Source organism: Varanus komodoensis, unplaced genomic scaffold (assembly GCF_004798865.1).
Source record: "Varanus komodoensis strain SLA01 unplaced genomic scaffold, ASM479886v1 scaffold47, whole genome shotgun sequence".
Classification (NCBI taxonomy): domain Eukaryota; kingdom Metazoa; phylum Chordata; class Lepidosauria; order Squamata; family Varanidae; genus Varanus; species Varanus komodoensis.
Genome location: NW_025336045.1, coordinates 2,040,774 through 2,056,253, shown reverse-complemented (window position 1 = coordinate 2,056,253; position 15,480 = coordinate 2,040,774). Strand labels below are relative to the sequence as shown.

The 15,480-nt window shown below is 41.7% G+C and overlaps 1 protein-coding gene across 2 annotated transcripts in view; it reads left to right on the top strand.

Annotated features, from left to right (window-relative positions):
- UBXN2A (UBX domain protein 2A) overlaps positions 1–15,480 on the top strand; it is a 36,726-nt gene that overhangs the window by 582 nt on the left and 20,664 nt on the right. The window contains exon 1 of one of the 2 annotated variants that reach the window (XM_044445153.1): positions 10,060–10,227. The exons of the other annotated variant lie outside the window; for it this stretch is intronic. The gene's annotated coding sequence lies outside the window, so the exon portion shown is untranslated. Of the gene's footprint in view, positions 1–10,059; positions 10,228–15,480 lie in introns of those variants that run through there. 2 annotated transcript variants of the gene reach the window in all.

The window sequence follows — 15,480 nt, the reverse complement described above, 5'->3', positions numbered from 1 at the left end:
CCACAAATTTACATCCTAAATTAATTAGAACCAATATACGACCTTGTAATTTAAATCCCAGTCATATCCATGTTTACCTAGAAGTAAATTATAATCCAGTGGGATTTGTTCCTAAATAAAGGCAACAATCACATGAAGTTTTAAGATAAATCCATGTGAAGTTTATGCAAGATTTATTTCGAACTAAATATATTGTTACGGGATTATTGAGGGTTGCAGAAGCTGACCTGTTGGTATTCCTTCCAGCTCAGTAATATTAAAATGTATGTGAATGGGCTTTTCCCTCCACACAGGTTGCTAGAGGCATATCTGTAAGAGCCATGGACTTCTTGATAGTCCTGGCAACATTGTCCAGTGGCTTCCCTTTGTTTGGGAGATTAGCTGATGTCTGCATGAGAAGTATCCAGGGACTTACATTCCTTCTTTCTTGGCAAAGGATAATGCCAATGGGAGGGAGGAAGTGTGAACAAAGACAGTGAGAAGAAGCTGAGAGCTGCTTTGGCTCTGGAAGCCTCCTGTAGCTTTGCCTCTCTCCCCTTTCCTGACTGCTGAGCAAAGAACTTTGGGACATCTTCCAGAGAGTTTAATGCTGTGCTTTCAATTTCTCAACCTATACCTTTGCAACTAAACAGACTTACTACAAAATGCTGCAAAGTCACCAATGAACTAATTCTAAAGGAAACCAAACCCTTGTAGGTGTTGCACCCCTGAAATCTCTCCTTGCATAAAGTGCTGAGATAAAACATAGCACTGGATTAAAACCTGAGATGGCTCGATCAAGGAGACAGTTAAGTCTGCAAGTAAGTGAAAGTTCCACATAGGGAAGTATCAAAGGAGTAGATGCGGGCAGGATAATATAATGCTGCTATTCCTTTTGTGAACTTCTAATTTTCTGCACTGTATTTTTCTAACTGGTTCACTTCCTCTCTCCTGCATGGGAGTTTACATCTAGCTAGCTTTTTAAGAACAGGTAGCTTGAATATCAGCAAGCCAAATGACATCTATATATATTCCATATGGACATACCACACTGCTGTGTGATGGAGAAGAAATGAGTGTGAAAGTAGTACACAAAGAATGAAAGAATTAGGGAAATTCTTTTACCCTGCAGATCTTTGGCTGCATACCTCCTATATAATTCATTATTTCAGAGAATTCACAGAAACATGACCTGGGTTTAGTACAGATAAAATCTGGGTGACCCAAAAGAACCTGAGAGGCAAACCTTTACCCCTTAGTCACTCTTCACATGCCTGTGAATCATCTGTGTGGATCACATGCTTACTTGAAAAAATAGAACTACAAACATCATGCTTTGGGGTTGCCAGAGTAATTTAGTCAAAGGCAATACCTGACCCAGGCCATACACTTTTACCATGTATTAGTAGAGTTTGTAATACAGGAAAAGGTTGCATGCAGACAAGAAAAAGGCGGGATGTTCCAATCTTGTGCTCTGGAATGAGGTGAGTACCAGGGGGTACAGTATTCTGATATATGTGCTCACATATAATCAAGGTTTTCTGTGATGTTAAGTTTTTGTATTTTCACTGAGCTGTATCCAACAAGCCCTCTGTGCTGCTAGAAAGTACTACTTCTTATGTAGGGGTAACTGCTGAACCACTGAAGTCTTATCTATTGTGACTCAGATGTATTGCTGTTCTTATGGGAGGACAGGGGTAGAGGAAGGGTTCCATAGCAGATAGGAGGAATCAGCAAAAACTGCATACCCTTCCTTGAGTGAGTAGAACTGCTTTCCAAAATCACCCAGTGTATTATATTGCATTTTAATATGCTCATAGGTCACCTTGAGCAATCTAATAGATGAACAGCTAAAATGCATGCATGAATAACGAAATAAATATTGATGTTGGACAATCAATAGAATGTTTGTTCAAATGAGGATCCAATTTCATTTTATTTTGCTAGGTTCAATTTTGATTCTATGAAACAAGTAATTGCAAAATGTTAAAAGAAAAGACATTATCCTTTGCAGAGATTACTGGTGTATAGGGCCTGGTATCCCTCCCCACTCTTAGCCTGGGCACCAATTCATCATTTCCATGGGATGGTCAAAAAGGGTTCACGAGATTTATTTCTTACAATCCTGACAGGCGCATTTCTACATCATGTGACTGAGCCCCCTATTCTTTCATTTCTTATGTTGTCTTAAATGTAGAAGAAAGTTATGTGACTCCATGCTGTGTTTCTTGATGCACGTGTTCTGTTCTCTTGCTGCAGTTTTGATGAGTTTGTAGCTGTAATTTCACTGGCAAAGGCCAGTCTTGTGCCCTGGCAAGAAGACAGTGACTCTAGGATGCATCGTGTGATGGTTTGCCATGTTATTTGTGCATCTTTTATGAAGTATGTGAGGAGGTTTTATTTTGTGTTTTTTAAGTTAAGAAATTGTTAAGAATAGGACCACAGCTTTACATTTGTCATTGTAAAGCCTGGCAATGGATAATGTCATTGCTTTCCTGTACTGTCTGCCTTCCAGCTGGTCCCTTCTTTGCCCATTTCTCAGCTGTGCAAGCCCTACTGTGGGGCAGCATTCAGGTAGTCACAAAGGTACAGCAATGCTGCTTACTCCCCGTGTCACACCACAAGGTCAGTACCCCTTAGGCTGCATCAGAGCAAGCTCAAGCTTTCCCATCCTGTGCCCTCCAGGTATTTTTGAACTTCAGTTCCCATCTGCCTCAGCCAAAATGGCCAATGGACAGGAATTCTGGAAGTTTCAGTCTAACCATCTGTAAGGTACCAGGTTGGGGAAGGCTAGACTACTAATTTTAGATATGGTGCAATCCTGTGTATGTCTACTCAGAAGTAATTCCTGTGGAGTTGAAGGGGACTTAGTCCCAGGTACATAGATAGAATTGCAGACTTAAGAATAGTTCTGCCTCAGCTGAAGTTAGAATTGGGGCTTAGGTTTATTACTTTTTATTAAACATATGTATTCCAAATTCTCCAGCAAGCAGTATTCATTGGAACATTGCCCAGAGGCCTTTTTAGGATTGGAATTTCTCTGTTAAAGCAATAGAAACATATGGTATATGTGGGGGACAGTTGGAGGGAAGAATAATTTTCTAGCCCATTTGAAACTGAAGGGACCAGACTGTGATGTGATCTCATACAATGACCTGGGTCACATACAACAATTAAGTACAGTTTGGCTATGGATTGACATTAATTTGTGAGTTGTCATTATGTGTGAACCCTAACAACTGTGGGTTGTTAAAGGGCAGCAACACAGGGTTTGCAACCAACAATAAATCCTGGGTTCTCTTCCTGGGTTGCCTGTGGTTGGCAAACCCATAGTTAAACCATAGTGCAGGGTTCACACCTAACAGCCCCTTATGCTTCTACCTAACCCATCCTGAACCCATATTCCAGTTGTCATTACATATGAATAAGGTCACAAATTGTTAGAATGAACTTTTCCTGTTACTTCTAATGCAGACTCCAGGCTACATTTTCTTCAAAACTAAGAGCCTTTTTAAAGTATAAGTTGGATCATTGTTTCCCTTTACCAGATGAACATCTCATTTGTTTTTCTAATAAACAAAAGCATAGTCATAGTGTATACCATAATCACTCAGTATAATGCTGAGATATTGGTGGTCTCATAAATCTATAGAAAATCCAGGTGTTCCCCATTGGTTCAGGTTCTTCCAGTTTTGAGGAACCGCAGTCTCCTATTGCAAGACTGGAAGGGATTTGTTCAACAGAGGATTAATGGAGGTACTACTGGAGACTCTTAGAAGTGGCAAAATTGCCAATTACATCTTTTGTTAGGGAAATTGGATGATCCGCTGTCAGTGGCTGTATCTTTCTCAAGCCTTCTGAATGGCTAGGAGATACCTGAAAGAGGCCTTTCTTCCCACAATTCAAGCTAACCATGATGTAATGGAGGCTTGTACATGAAACAGAGCAATCAGCTTAGACAATGAAACGGCAATGAAACGAAATGAGAGATAGCAAGAGACAAGAGATAGGGGCTCTGGGGCTAAGGACATTTAGTCGGCTGACTGCTTATTTCTGGAGTTCTGATATGGGGCTGTCGATTTACTGCTGATTTAAGCACTGTACTTTCACCTATGGTCAAATTGTATATTTGTAAATAAACTTAAATATTACTAGATTCCTTAAGCTTGTAATAGTGTCCTTTCAAAGGAAACCAGTCCTGGCTAAGCACTGTGCACTTGGAACTAATCTTGGAAGTTAAGTAGGGTCTGGCCTGGTTAAAATCTGGATGGGAGACTCGAGTCCTGAGCAGAGGGTTGGACCCAATGGCCTTCTAGGCCCCTTCCAACTGCACATGTTTATGATTCTATATTATTAACTTCTCATCACTCAGAGAAGTGAAGAGAGCAAAACAATATAGTCACTGTGTTACTCATAGCAGTATGCTGGCTCTGTAAGAGCAAGAAGCTGAGCACACATATTAGAGGCAGGCACGCACATGAATGCATCACCCATTCTAACTGACCATTAAGAGAGAGTCATTTGTCCTCTGCAGTTCTCCCTACCAGGCAGACCTGGAGATTTGTGAAGTAGGTTAGCACATCTATTTGTAGCAACATGCCTCTACATAACCTGAGTAAATAGAGCACATTCATAATATATATTACCCTGCTTTGAACATACAACTCTCTGTATGAGAGGAAGCTTCAGTGAGAGATATTAGAATTCAAAACTGACCATGAAAACCAGCATTCAGTGATTGTCCAGTAGTTAAGTGATGGCCCCATATTCACAAGTGGTTCCATTCGTAGATATATTATAACCCATTTTTAATCAAGGAGTATATAATTTTCCAAATGGCTCAGCTTTTTTTACATCCAATATGTCCCTACTTGCCATGTTTAAGGACCTGGCCCCCACAGATCTTAGTGGAAGGCCTTTTTCTACAAAGATGATGAAGACTGAGCATGCCATCCATCAGAAGTAATTGGCCTCATCAAAATTATAAAGTATTGTGATTTGATATATGCAGTAATGATCTAATTGTTTAAATGAGCCTGCAAGACCGATGAACAGAATAGCTTAGAGCAATTACACCATTAAAGCCTAACTTCTCATTAAGAAATGTGAAGCAGTCCTACCAAGAACGGTATTTCAGAGTGCAAATGGTACTTTCTTGCCTCCAGTTCTCTGCAGCAGCATTCACCCTTCACTTTAAGGCAGGAATCCTGGTTTACTCGATTACAATGTAAAAGACATGGATAGTTTTGTGTGGTGTTTAAGCAAGGGCTTGTTGACTCACAAATCCTGGCTTGCTATTCCTGACAGAAGGAACCAGCATCCCATGTTCAGACAAAACACTACAAGGGTGAACAACTTGTGACTCTCCAGATGTTTTGATCTAAATATCCCATCCTCTCTCACCTTTGGCTATGCTGGCTGGGGTTGATGGGAGTTAGTGGTCAAAAGACCTGGACAGCCACAAGCTGTTCATTCCTGCACTAAAGTAGCCATGCTTGGTTTGTTTACTCAGCTGTGCAAGTGCAAGGGGTGAAGCAACAAACTGCATGTACAACTTCATGCACATTGCCATTTAATAAGCCAGTGAACATGGACACTGTGTGTTGGATGAGCCTAGGACTTTGGGCCAGACACATGCATGTATGGCTTTGCTTTAGCAATATGTACAGCAGACTTGGTTATCATAAATGACCAGGAAATCCATGCAGGTGAGCAATAGAGAAGGATTGCTCCATCTTTTGTCAACTTGTTTAGTTTCCATGGGGAATGGAAAATTTCTTCTTCCATGATCATGACAGAAATGCAACAGACTGGAGGAGGGAGGACCGATTTTTCCACCCCTTTTCCACCAGTTTGCTTCATAGAAGATTCAGTGTTTTGGTTTCTTTTTTTGCATGTTTAAAATTCCTGTTATCTGCAGCCAGCATAGACATTCAAGATAATTAGCAAGCTAGTTTTTTTATTTTAATGTTTGCAAATTAGTTACTTCTGTGGGCTTCTTGATATGAGACTGATATGAAGATTGATGTCAAGGTTTCATACATGAAGACAACATGGTGGGTAGGATACAGTGCCATCTTAAAGGCATTATTCCTGATTATCTAATTAGCATAATTAGATCATTCAACATCAAACTTACTGTTCCATAAGAAAAGCATATTTCCTGATAAACGTCACAAAGCCATCTTAGAATAATAACAATCATCTACATTATCAGAGAATAACTAAGCTATAATATATCAATAAATTAAAAACCAGAGACTAGCTGCAGCGGAAATCTCTAACACTGGAAATTGCCTATGTGTAGTGCTATTAAAAATCAGAAAGAACATGTGCAGAAACACAGACATATACTCCTCTGTAATGTAATGGAACATTCCACCAAAATGTCACATCTGTTTCCTAACACTGTTAACTTGAGCTACATTAGTGCCATCTTAAGACTGCTACCTGCGGTACATAGATGTCATGCTACCGGGATTTCCTGTATTTGCTTTGCAGTTGCAACAAATCATGTTCAAATTGTTATTTTCCCCCTTTTTCCATCCCCAGAAAGTGGAATCAAGCTTAGTACCTCATAGTATTTTTCATGCAGCACACTTCAATCATACAGGGAGAAACTGATAACAGACAGCCTGTAACAGCGTAAGCAAAAAGAATAACTCTGCATCCCTCTACAATTATTCTGTCATTACCATAATGGATATTTTAATGAGCATCGCATCCCAGTGGATTGAACACTGCTGGAGATTGAATTATTTATCTCCGCTGCAGCCCGCCACCCAGGCACCACACTCCAGAGGTTGGGGGCTGCAGTAGGGAGCAGGAGGAGGAGGGAAACTTCCCCTGAAAGATCAAAGGAGTACTTGCATAACTTTGGTTTTGGCCTTAGGGTTACCTTTGACATAGTGTAAGAACAAAACTTGTAAGATTTTTGAGCAATGGTTTCAGAGAACCATTATATAAGGAATTTTTAGTTGATTAAATAATGTAAGTCCTCAATCCTATACCAGATTGCCTGGAAGTAACATTGGAATTTACTTATGATTCACATATATAGAATTATGAATTATGTGATTGATAAAAGCAGTAAGAGAATTCCATTGCAAAGTGGAAGATGTTGAAGAAGACAGCAAGTCCGATAAATATGAAATGGGGAGGGGCACCATCTTCCCCTTAGGCAGCAAAATGTCTTGGGCTGGCCTTCTTTTGCCAGCTGAGCTTGCCTCCCACTACAAATAGCAGGCACGGGGCAGGGGAGATTCAGACCAGGACTACAGTGCAGGGTTTAAAGATTAAAGCCCCCTTCAACCTATACCGTGGTCCTGATCCAACTTGGGGCCTCCTATGCTAACTTTTAAAAAAAGTCAGCTACACAAGGGTAAACACTGACAAATGTCACCTCTGATTTGGCTCTTAGTGAGATTTATTTCTGAGCAAACATGGGTTCCGGCTGTAAATCCTTTGCCAACAAACCATTGATTAAAGCAAGAATAGCCATAGTCCCAGTAATTACATAATCATTGTGCATATTTAAAATGGCAGCTGATAGAACTAATGTTCTGTCAACAATTGAAAATCATGTGACGCAACTACCATGCTATTAAACTCAGTATGTCTATTTCTTGTGTTTATTTTCTTATGATATAAACAAATTATTTTTGAATGATCATCTATGCTAGTGAAATTGCATCACGGAAATATCCTTTGGAATATGCTGACAGTTCCCCCCTCCTTATTTTTTATAACCCCACTCCTACCCCTTGCAGTTTGGAGTGCAACCATGGGCCCATTTTTGTATATAACACCTTAAATGGATTATGCTTCATTTGGGTTATGTCCACATGTGACATTGATTGGCTGTCAACATAAATGACAGACATTCACTTTCCCAAAGGGCTTCACATCCTCTTACAACTCAGACTTTCTGAATAAACTTTAAAATGAAAGAAATCTAAAATTTCAGTCCATATTGCTTAAATGAAGCATGAAATATTTTGTAATAATGGATAGAGAACATTGTTAGGTGTAAGGGAGAAATGGTAAGGAAGAATACCATTTTCCAAGTATATAAACACTGGGAGGGGGGTCCCTTAAAGCAACCCTTCCCACCACAGTGCCCTCTAGATGTACTCAACTACAAAGTCCATATTCTTCAGGAAACATGGATGTTAGGGCCCAACACACCCAGAGGGCCCTAGGCTGGGAGGCACCACTTTAAATCGTAAGAACATTGCCAGGACAAACTTTTAAGGAAGGCTATCTTGCATTCTTTTGCTTGCCGGCTGATGGTGCTGAAAAAAAAAAAGATTACCAAGCAATGATCTTTCCTTAAAAGGAAGTTGTTTTTAATTTAATTTTACTGTGTTTAGTTCCTAATATATGCATTGATGTCATTATACTAACTGGGTACCCCCAGATGGCGCAGGCTAAAATTCCAATCAAATCAGAAATCACCATTTAATTGATTTTCCCTGTTTAATTTTGAAGTGTGTGTAATTTACTTCAAGTTATGTTCCTTTCATTTCCGTTCAGCTGTTCTTAAAAATCAAACTATTTCTTGATAGTATAATGTTTCATAAAGTGAAAAAGTATTTCTAAGCATTATTTGTAATAGGTTGTAAATACATGGAAATTAAAAATCTATGAATATTAGCACCAGCCAGTATATTCCAGTTTGAGGGTGCTTCTAGCCAAATTTTTAATGGTGCCATTGCCTTGCCTCGTCCATGGAATTTTAACGGGTGGTTGGCATCCAGATGTTGCCATTCTCCACTTACTAGGAAAATAGAGGGTTACGTTCATCTTTTTTCTTACTGGAGAAAAGACTGAATGGCTGCACGTTGCCTTCTGACTAGTGACGCTAAGAGCACTCCTGAGTAAAAAATTGTAATTTATTACTATTGCATAAGTGAACTAAACATTTCAGACACATTAAGAAGGTGCTTTCCATTGTCTCTGCACGCTGTTTCAGCACCATTTGCAACCGTGTTCCTCGACTTCAGCCAAAACAACAGAGATACTTCTGGCACCTCAAAGATGAACACATTATTCTTGGCAGAAGCTCTTGTGGACTGAAGCCCACTATCTACAAGAACTTGCCAGAACGCATTTTGTTTAGTTCTTAAGGTGCCACAAGACTCTCCGCTGTTCAGGCTTAGCGTCTGCCACACTGGCTGGCTGGATCTCCTCCACTGACCCTGTCAATCAATCCTGCGCGCTACTCCTCCGCTACAGCGCTTTGCCAACATTCCCTTCTTCCATAAGGACACCGCACCACACTTTCACATTGAGCCCCTATTACTAGTAACAGGCTAACTCTTGCAATCCTTCGCGGGTCTACTCGGAGGCAAATCTTTCTGTGTTCAGCGGGGCTGACTCCCAGGTAAGCGCGTACAGGAGTGACACACAAGTTTGCTATTCTATGCAGTTCTGAGTAATGCAGGTTGAAACCCGTGTGATTTTACCTTGGTATAAACATAAAATGCACCCGATTCCACGAGGCAGTGGCTTCCTCGAGAATACAGTGAAGTCACTCGACTTTCTGTTTATAGCTCATGGTCTCAACAGGGCGTTTATCTGACTAACTGCATTCCTTTCATTAACGCAAACCAGGATTTGCAAGGTCTGTCCCCTAAGTCCAAGACACTCTAAAAAACGATCCTAGATGGAGTCACTGAAGCAGTTGGTGTGAGCTTAAGTGGACTCCGGCGAATGGTGGAGGACAAGAAGGCCTGAAGGAATGTTGTCCATGGGGTCGCGATGGGTTGGACACGACTTCGCAACTAACAACAAAAACTGTACAGCGGCTTTACTGAATAGCTGCTAACTCCAGTCAGTGGAAGAGATCTCCAGATGCTGCTCAAATTTATTCGCATAAATTCCAAAATCGCACATTTATGCCCCATGAGAATAGCTCCCCGGTAATCGCATTTAGTACAGGCAACTTCCAGCAGCTGCAGCTGCTTCTCTGTACGTGCACTTCCTTGCGATTGCGGCCGAAACTCAGCGCAGGGTAATCTCGCAGAGCGATTGACCAGGGAGATGATAGATCACGTGTCTAGAAGCCGCGGGCATCGTCTGGCTTGCTCCTCCCTCCCGTTCAACCGTAGTGAAGGTACTCTCCGCTGTGGGCGGAAAAGGCGTCTGATGCAACTGCCGCCCGCCGGTGCTGTAACGCACTTGGACTGAAACATCGCAGCGTGGCTGCCGCCGCGGCTGGGCACAGCTTCTTTGCACCTGAGGCAGGTGAGTAGGCAGGAACGCGTGATGGGCCTTTGTCGACGGTGAGTGCAGATGGCGGGGGGTGGGGCTGTTCCTTGAGGTTTGGAGAGGAGCTCTGGAGATTCCCTGATCTTGCAGCGAATGCGTCGCCCGCAGGGGCAAGTAACTTGATGCACGGAGCGGCGCGCCGGTCCCTGGAAGGCGGCGTGACTTAGCACTTTAAGAGCAGTCGAGCGATTTTCTCTTGGGGGCCTTGGGAGGTTAGGAGAGCGCGCCCCTTTTCCTGGTGGGAAGGATCGATATTCAAAGCTTGCTTGACGGGGTGTGGGGGGGAAGCGGGTTTTATTTTCTTAAGGTTGGGAAGGAGAACCAGCCAGTTTGCCCACCAGGCCGACGGAAATCCACGTAATGTATGCAAGGGACAAAGAGCAGTTGCTGCTGGGACCTTTCACGACCTTTACGGGATTGGATTTTTTCATGTTCTAAGGATAAGCCGAAGTCCTTAAAGTTTAGGGGCTGTTGATTCTTAAAGATACTGCCTGTCTTCTCCCCCCGCCACGCCACCCCCCCCCCCCGAATTTGCAAACTGAGGAAACTTAAAAACCGCTCCGGTTATTTCTGGACTCGGAAGCAAGTCCTGCAGAGTTCGGCGGGTACGTAAACGTGCCTTAAGATTTCAACCTTAGGGCCGCATCTTTCTTATTTTTATTCAGCAGAAGTAGATGGTGCTTTCGTTTTGGCAAGGGTGCATTGCATTTCAGCCCTTAAACTTCAGTCCTGAATAATTGAATCGGATTGGATTGAACACATTCTGTCCTTTCTTCTTGCAATGAGTCAGGCAATAGTTTGGCTATTTGAGCTTCCAAGGGATTTTCTTACCTTATTTGTATTCTATTATTGATGCATATAAACACCAATTTAATTTTGGGCAGGCAGACCTTGCAGCCAGACCTTTGGGCAGGCAGACCTTGCAGCCAGACCTTTGTGCAATATTTATTTTGAATGCTTGTTTCCAGTGAATTGTGCACCACTCAGCTGTCATCCTGGAGGTTGCTCTTCTATTGTAGTTCTGTCTTGTTTTACAGGTACTCAAAAGTATCAGAGATTCCCCAAATACACAGTGCAAAGTAACAAAGGACTGTTACTAATCTGTGACAAACGGTACAGGTCCTGGTTTTTACACATAAACCTTTTTATAATCTTTTAAGAGACTGTGTCTGGTACAACCATTAATTTAAAAGTGTCCCACAAGGAAATTGTGCTTACTGAAAACATTTATTAGATGTGCTTTAGCTATAACTTCTGGAGTAACTTGCAGAATAACACTGGAAACAGCAATAAAGTTTGACAGCTTGATCTGGCCAGCAGTTTAGAAGTCCAACAACAAATGATGTCCATGGATGGTAAAAGGCCTGAGGCAGGAACCACTTGGTGACAAATAGAGAATCATGCTGACACCCTGGAAACCTCTCTGCAGAGGGAGTTCCTGAAAAGATCCTGCCTTCTGCATTCTGCTCCCATTAGAAGGCAGAAGGACACAGAACAGGGCTGCTAAGGCTGATCTTACTGGACTTGGCAAGTGTTTGCTGGAGAAATATACTGGTCCTAAATTTATAGAAGGTTGAACAACTTGTGGCTCTGAAGGTGTTTTGGTCTCCCAGAACCTCTTATCATTGACTATTCCTGCTAGAGCTTATGGAAGTTGTGCGCCAAAACATTTGAAGGGCTGCAAGTTACCTGTCCCTGCTACATATGTTATAATTAGTTCTTTGCATTGTGCTTGGAAATGGACCAGCACTCAAAATAGCGGAGTTGGAAGGGACCAAGAAGGCCATTGGGTCCAAACCCTGGCTTTTGCAGGACTTTAAATTAAAGCATGTCCACAATCAAAACTCAGTATTTATGTGTGTACTATATAGTATACGAGTGTATACTATAATCCTGCCCATGTCTTATCAGGAGTAAGTCTTACTGCATTCACTGGAACTTACTCCCAGGCATGTTTGCATATAAGAATTACAGCTGTAAACCAGGAAGCTTCCATTTCAGATCCTGGCTGTGCCATGAGTTCAGCAGGTGGCAATTTGGCCTACCTTAAAGAGTTGTTGTAATGTTTCCTATAGATCATTTCAAATGGCAGTGAACAGCTTGGTTGCTCCCACAAGCAAGGTTTTGGTTTTCTTAGAATCCTTCCTTAAATGATTGTCTTTATTTTATTTTTTTCATTTCACCAGACTGCCAAAAGTCTGTTGTTGTTGGTAATCGCGAAGTAGTGTCCGACCCATCGCGACCCCATGGACAACATTCTTCCAGGCCTTCCTGTCCTCCACCATCCCCCGGAGTCCACCTAAGCTCACACCAACTGCTTCAGTGACTCCATCCAGCCACCTCATTCTCTGCGGTCCCCTTCTTCTTTTGCCATCTATTGTTCCCAGCATTAGGCTCTTCTCCAGTGAGTCCTTCCTTCTCATTAAGTGGCCAAAGTATTTGAGTTTCATCTGCAGTATCTGGCCTTCTAAAGAGCAGTCAGGGTTGATCTCCTCTAGGACTGACTGATTTGATCGCCTTGCAGTCCAAGGGACTCACAGGAGTCTTCCCCAGCAGCACAGTTCAAAGGCCTCAATTCTTCAGCCTTGGAGCTTCCTTATGATCCAACTTTCACAGCCATACATTGCAAAAAAAAAAAAAAAATGGCAACCCACTCCAGTATCTTTGCCATGAAAACCTCATGGACAGTACCAAAAAGCAAAAAAAAAAAAAAAAAAGTCTGTAGTTTAGTGGTAAAATACGTTTTGTGTGTAAACGGTCAAGGTTCATCCCCTTCCATCTGGGGAAAACCCCTCTCTGCAGTCATGGTGAGTTGCAAGCAATCCATATAATGGAAAATACTGAGCTATTTTATTATTTACTTTCTTGATTTGTAGTCCACCTTTCCAGTAAAAAAAAGTGCTGGAGGCAGGGTATAGTCAGATACATAGTTTGATACAGCAGTGATCAGACTCAATATAAAACAGCTTCCTACTTTTTTATGCTTCCTCTGTCCTTCACTGGGGAGTTCATATAGCCCCGCCTTGTCATTTGGTGGTGGGGGGGAATGAGATAACAGCCCTTGCAGGATATTTGTCCTGTGTTGAGGAGGTTATGGCATGTTTTGATCGTTTGCATGAAAATGCTCTAACTTGTAAAAGAACTGTGACATCATTTTGCTTTTGCCCTCTATTTATTGTAGTATTGTGTGATGATTCATTGCTGTCAGGTTAGTTGCAGAACAGGACAAGCTGTGGGAGTTGCTTAGCAGATTGGTCATGCTACAACTTGCATACTGGCCGTGTGATTCATTACTGTGATTTAAAAACAAAAAGTAAAAAGCTAACACTTATTTGCATTGCCATGCTTTTATGGAACCAGGTGATATCACCCGTACATCTTTAAATGCAATGTGCGTTCTCTTGTTCACTATCTGGCCACAGAGCCATGTAATGTTTGCATGGGCCAGCTTTCTACAGACCAATAACCTTACATGTGTTGGACTTCAGCTCCCATTGCCAACCAACATGGGTGATGGAAGTAATACTCCAATACATCTGCATCTGGAGGGCACCAGATCGGAGAGTACAAGAGTATAAATGGGCTCATACTGGATGTAAAGAGGTCACACTAGAAGTGTGGTGGGAGAGTGTGTCCAGTCTCCCTGGACATTTCCTTTAGGGTATTCAAAATGAAACAAAAAAAAAAAATATTTCAAAGGGGGACTCCAGTATGAAGCCACCAAATTGGCATTTAGTGGCAAATTTGCCTCTGTAGAAATTGTTTGCAATAAATGCAGGCAATTACCATCTCACTAAAGAAAGCTGTAACTTGCGCTTTTTTGCATGGGTTTTGCATGCATAATACTGTATCTCTGTGCAGTACTGTAACATAGTTATTGCTGTCCTGTTTCACTTAATATTTTGGCTTCACTTGGTAAGAAAAAAGAATCCCTCTTGTGCACCAGTTGTATTTATCTGCCGATTCAATGGAATTCTTTTATCGGTAAAAGTTGGCTGTGGCCCAAAGAAGAATAGACATGGTAAATCTGCTAATCTTTAAGGTGCTGCAACACTCTTTGTTGGTGGTTTAAAGGTCTGTCAAGCCTGCCTGTGATAAAGCTGATTGGAGCTGATATGAGGCTGCAAAACTAAGCTATGAATTAGGAGGACCCTGGTTCAGATCATGAACTTTCTAGATGGCCTTTTAGACAAGCTACTCTGGGCCTTGGCTCCTTCCCCACTGTCTGCAATATGGGGATAATAATACTGACCTACATTACATTTGTTGGAAGGATTACAACAAGATAATGTAGCTGAAGCACTTTGAATGCTCTGAAGTGCTATATTAATACTAGATTGTGGCATTATTGGTTTAATATAAAGGTAGCACTTTTAAAATTATGTAGACCTGTCAGAAGTCCTTGGGTGAATTTATTAACCTATCTAGCACTATGTCAACACAGAAATAACTACAGTTCCATATACACTTTCCTGCCAGTAAGACCTGCTTAACTGTGTGAGGCTTAGTACTGATTGGACATGTGTAGGATTATGATGTAAAAGAAGAAAATTGATGTGATAGTCCTTTCATTTTCTAAAGTTACTACCGCTGAGCTCTTGTACTTGCTTACCTGCAAGTATGCCTCACTGAACTCAGTGGGTGGAATTTTTCCTAGACAAAGGATAGCACAGTAAATACCTTAAGGATGTGATCTTGTGTGTGCTTAGGCAGAAGAAAAGTGCTACAACTGGAGCTGTGGGATTTATTTTTTTTGGTCTAAGCATGCTACAATTGCATTCCCTTCTTCACACATGCACATATGTGTATGTGCAATACCTGAAACAATATGATGTATTTCCAAGTAAACAGCTTAGAAGCTAGTGGTTCCAGATGAGGCTTTACTCCCACTATCACCCTGTCCTGCCTCATTCACAGAATTTTACAAGAAGTCTGTGCAATGACAGCTTCTGTCAAGAGCTGTATTTCCTCCTTAATTCCTTCCAAACAATAGTCGTTTTGCTTACGAGCTCTTTATTTCCATTATACAGCTAGCAAACTATAACCCCCAGAAGACGAGTCTCTCTGCATGAACAGAGCAATTTGTTGAACCCAAACTAGAAACTGTTTCCAAGAGCCCTCCTTTTCAGTCACCCGTATTGTGCCCCTCTGGAGAAGGGTTATCCTCCTGGATCTACACAGGCCCTCTGACTGGGTAGCCTTTCTCTCCTGGTGTCAGGAACCCAACCA